Here is a 5000-nt window from a genome sequence, read left to right as displayed (position 1 = left end):
AGACTCCAGTCGGATTTGGCATGGTTTCTATGGCTGGATGCCCTTCCTAATATCAACCACTCCAAGAGTGTAATGGGTGCTTTTACGTGCCATTCGTGCAACACCAATATCTGCCACCACTGCAATTTTACTAGGCTTGATGGGTCTTCTTCTCAAGCACAACAAAATGCCAAGGTCTCGGACATTTGTCACTGCCTCCATGAGCTTTTCACATGCCACTGGCATTGGCCACTTTGCCTCTGTGAGGCCCAATGCTCAAAAGATGCTTTTTACATGCCAGTTACATGACATCAGCATTGGCCACGACTATGGTTTCACTTGGTTTGATGGGTCTTCTCAAAGATCCAGGAATCATGAATAATGATTGTCATCATCCATTTAACGCCAACTATCCCAAGCTTGCATGCCCTTTCTGTTATCAGCCCTTACTTGCTTCTAAGAAAGGTAATATTTCTCTATAATTGGACAAGTTTTCATGGAAGATTGGAAAGAAATAACACTGCATGTCTGATGTTAAGTCAATGTTAAGATGAAGTAGCACAAACACACACACACACACACAGAGACACACATGCATTGGACTCCTTTCAGTTTCTAGCCGCCAAATTCACTGATTAACTCACAAAGCCTTGGTTAGCCTGAACTTATAGTAAAAGACACTTGCCCTGGATGCCTCAAGTGGGACTGAACGCAAAACCACATGGTCAGGAAGCAAACTTCTTAACCACAGAGCCACACTTGCAACATATTAAAATCTGCAATAGACATCAAGGCTAGTTTCTAGTTGTTTTAGCTTTATAAATAATGATGAAATGAAGCAGGAGGCAGTACTAATCTATCAGTTTGAATATCTGCTGCAGACTATCGCAACCTCTTCATGAAACAGTGGCTGGTTGATGCTATAAAGGAATTCAAGAGGATACGTGTCGAGAGAGAGAGAGAGAGAGAAACGAAGAGTGATAGAGTGAAAATAATCAATTATGCATCAAGCAATAACTTAATGCAATTCACAGTGATGGTGCCCTCAACAACCAAAAGTTGTTTTAACAACTTCCTCTTGTTAACTCATATTGATTTATCAGGAACTGGGATGGTGAGACACACTTGTTCAACAAGCACTCTTTGACCCCCATATCTGAATCTCCTTTTCCTAACACCAGCTTCTTGTTTGTTTGTTTGTGTTTTCTTTTGTTGTTCTTGCCTCATCACACTTTCTAGATTGTCATCTCTTAACCCCTTGTATTTTTATTCAGCTAAGTAACTCATCCATTGTACTTGTGAATTTGTTTGTCTCCGACTCTACATTGATAACAATTGCTCCCATAATTGGAAATACGTATAAATCAAGTGGCCTGCTTTTTACAACAAACTCTTAAGCCATAATGTTATTTATGACTGGTTATTTAAATATGGGCATCACCTGATGCAACGTGCAGTCTACAACACAATGGTACTCTCTATTATCCAACACTATACCTTAATAATGCATGTTCACATCAAAAGTTTTATGGTAAATTCAACAACAAAAAATCTGCACAGGTAATATTATTATTACTATTAATGTAAACAGTTTTTTTTATAAAACAACAATACAAAAGGCTATGATGAATTATTTCATGATTTCATAATGAGAGAATATACCTGACAAAGGAAAGCTATTAAGATTTTGTTGCTATTGTTGTTGTTAATCCCACAGACATCATCATCATGTTTTGATATCCACTTGGGTTAAATAGAGTTTGTCAAAGCAGATTTTCTACAACCAGATGCTCTGCCTGTCACCAACCCTCACTTGTTTCTAAACATGGCAATATTCCCCCATGGCATGACACGTTTTTCTCAGATTAGAAACAAATTGATTTGCAACTGTGCATGTCAAGAAAAGGAGACACAAACATGCACACACCCTCCCTACCCTGTGATATTATATATCACTTTTCTCAATCACTGGAGGCCCTAGATGGCAGCCCCCAAAGTCCATGCCTAAATCCTGCACTATTCCCTCCTACTCTCTGACCTACAAATAACCCTTGAGCATTCACATCATTCTCTCAAATGTAATACCTATTTGTCTACATAGTTTTCAATTAATCATGCATTACCCACAAGCTTCCAGATTCTGAGGATATTCTTTGACTTGTTTCAGTCATTTGACTGTGACCATGCTGGAGCACCACCTTAAAGGGTTTTAGTAGAAGAACTCACCCCCAAGACTTATTTTTTGTATGCCTAGTACTTATTCTATCGGTCTTCTTTTGCTAAACCACTAAGTTACAGGTACATAAATGCACCAACATTAGTTGTCAAGCAATTGGTTATGGTGGGGGATGGTAACAAACAGACAAATACACACACACACACATACATACATATATCTTAATATATAAATCTGAAATTGTGTGTTTGTGTGAAGCCTTTTTGAATGTTTATAGAAATCCACATTTTCCACTTTTTCGTAAAAATTTTTACATCAATGGAATTTTCTCGATCTGAACTTTCCAGTGCAGTAATTAGATTTTTAATATTCCGTTTACTTTGTGTGATTTAAGGGAGATTTGGCTGTTGTTTCTAGCAACTTTTATATTTCATCCCTGCTACCTGGAACGTCATTCTTACACACGCGCTCAACATAAAAATATAGAGAGTAAGAGTAAAAGAGGGAGAGGGAGAGAGAGAGAAAGTGATACATGTGGTTGGGAAGCAAGCTTCTTACCAAGCCTAATTGTTATTTTTAGAATGACATTGAAGGGTAGGTGTGAGAGACCAGATCTGGCTGATTTGAAGATTAAACAAGTGGAATATTTGGCTGAATAAGGCTGGTTTAAATGCTAAAGGGTTAATAAACCACTAATTAATATAGTTTCAATTAGGCAGACTTGGGGTATTTGAAGCAACAGGTCTATAGATGGGCATTTGGTTGTTCATCCAATTAGCTGTGATAGAGACAGAACAGAGCTAACACATAATTACCACACTAGCAATATGACCACCACTTCAGAAAACATTATTTATTAAAGCAATCCATTTTTTTTTCTTTTATGTCCATTTTTCCCTGCTTGAATGGGTCAAACAGAAATTAAGGCAGATTATCTATGGCTGGATCGGTCTTCTTGCCACCACCCCTCACTTGTTTCCAAGCAAGGTAATATTTCCCCTTGGCCTGACATGTTTTTGCAGAATATTGGAAAAGAACAACACTTGTTTGCAACCACCACGGCATGACAAGAACATGCACACACACCTATCTCCACATGGTATGAAATTCAACAAGTAGTAACGCACTCAGTTAAAGATATTGATCTTCCAACTGAATTTCACAAGGTTTATGCACGGTTTTTATCATCATCATTTGAACATGTATGTATCTCTCTCTCATAAATATCATTTCTATTTTTACTATTATTTAAAACTGCTTGATTTGGCTCCACATAAGTTAAAATTTCACAGGCTTTAGTAACTTTTACTTTTGTTTGCATACACGTGTGTGCATACATATATACACATATAGTTTACAGTGGTTTTCTACTACAAATATATATACATACATATATATAAATATATACACGTGCACGTGCACACAGAGGGTTCTCTCACTTTGGTACCAAATCACCTGAGACCACCCTTAGTCTCACATAGTTTGGTATCAAAGGGCTTAGAAGAGAATTATTATAAATAAATAAACCACCAGTTACTTCCTGTTCAAGAGATAATTGTGGCTTAGAAACATTTTTATGCTACGAAATGAGAGTGGTATATTACATGTGTATGTGTATATATGTGTGTGCGTGTGTGTATGTGTGTGTATATGTATGCATATATATATATATATATATATATATATATATATATATATATATATATATATATGCTATTAGAGATAAACTGTAAGACAGAAATAGTTGCTTTTGTTGTTTGTTTCGATGTTTTATTTTTATCTTGCAGCTGGTAACCATTATTGTCTGGTCAAATAGGTCCATATCTCTTATAATCCTATGTATCACTAGAGATTATGGCATTGGTGGTTGGAGAGAATGAAGATGGTGACAAATGATAACAAGGATGGTGGTGGCAGTGGTGATGGGGGTGGTGGTAGTAGTGATGATAGTAGTGGTCGTGGTTGTGGTTGCAATGGTGGTGGTGGTTGTGGTAGTGGTGGTGGTTGTGGTAGTGGTGGTGGTGGTTGTGGTAGTGATGGTGTCAATTATACTCCAATAATCAACTAAAATATCACAATTTAATCAATTTACCTGCAACAAAACATTTTTATAACAGAGTTTATCAAAAATAGTTTATGGTCATAGGTATCGTTGGTTCCCAACTAAGAGTTTTGTGGTTCAATACCACAACAAAGCACTGAGTAATGATTTGAGTTGACCAAAGCTTGAGAGTAAATTATGGTAAACGGAAACTTTGTGGAAGCCCTCCTGTAGTGGTGGTAATGGAAGATCTGTTCCCATTCCCAGGGAGGTGGGGGTAGACTTAATCCCTCATCTGGATAAACACCACCAGTTAATCCTTGGATGATGTCAGCTGTCCTTTGATTTTGTCAGTGGCCATACTTATTTTATTAAAAGCATTGAGAAAATGTGGAACAAGATTAATCCTTTTTTTGCCATCTTTCAGTAGAGATACACTGCCTTTCATTATCATCATTTAATGTCCACCTTCCATGCTAGCATGGGTTGGACGATTTGACTGAGGACTGGTGAACCAGGCGGCTACACCAGGCTCCAATCTGATTTAGCAGAGTTTCTACAGCTGGATGCCCTTCCTAATGCCAACCACTCCGAGAGAGTATAGTGGGTGCTTTTACGTGCCACCGGCACGAAGGCCAGCCAGGCGGTACTGGCAACAGCCACGCTCGAAATGGTGTATTTTACATGCCAACTGCACAGGAGCCAGTCTAGCGGCAATTAATTTTTTAAATAATGAAGAATTTAGTACAAATAACTGTGATTATTAAGCTTGTATTTAGAACATAAATTAAAATTAAATTTTAA

At 37.5% G+C, this 5000-nt stretch overlaps 1 protein-coding gene and 1 long non-coding RNA gene across 8 annotated transcripts in view; one reads left to right on the top strand and one right to left on the bottom strand.

Moving 5' to 3' along the window:
• LOC106869995 (uncharacterized) overlaps positions 1-5000 on the top strand; it is a 276693-nt gene that overhangs the window by 202232 nt on the left and 69461 nt on the right. The gene's annotated exons all lie outside the window — the stretch shown is intronic.
• LOC106869993 (adenosylhomocysteinase-like 1) overlaps positions 1-5000 on the bottom strand; it is a 426079-nt gene that overhangs the window by 365023 nt on the left and 56056 nt on the right. The window lies entirely within an intron of this gene.

The sequence above is a fragment of the Octopus bimaculoides genome, chromosome 3 (genome assembly GCF_046866305.1).
Source record: "Octopus bimaculoides isolate indiv1 chromosome 3, ASM4686630v1, whole genome shotgun sequence".
In the NCBI taxonomy this organism is placed as follows: Eukaryota; Metazoa; Mollusca; class Cephalopoda; order Octopoda; family Octopodidae; genus Octopus; species Octopus bimaculoides.
The sequence above is the reverse complement of the archived record's forward strand: the minus strand, read 5'-3'. Positions and strand labels throughout refer to the sequence as shown.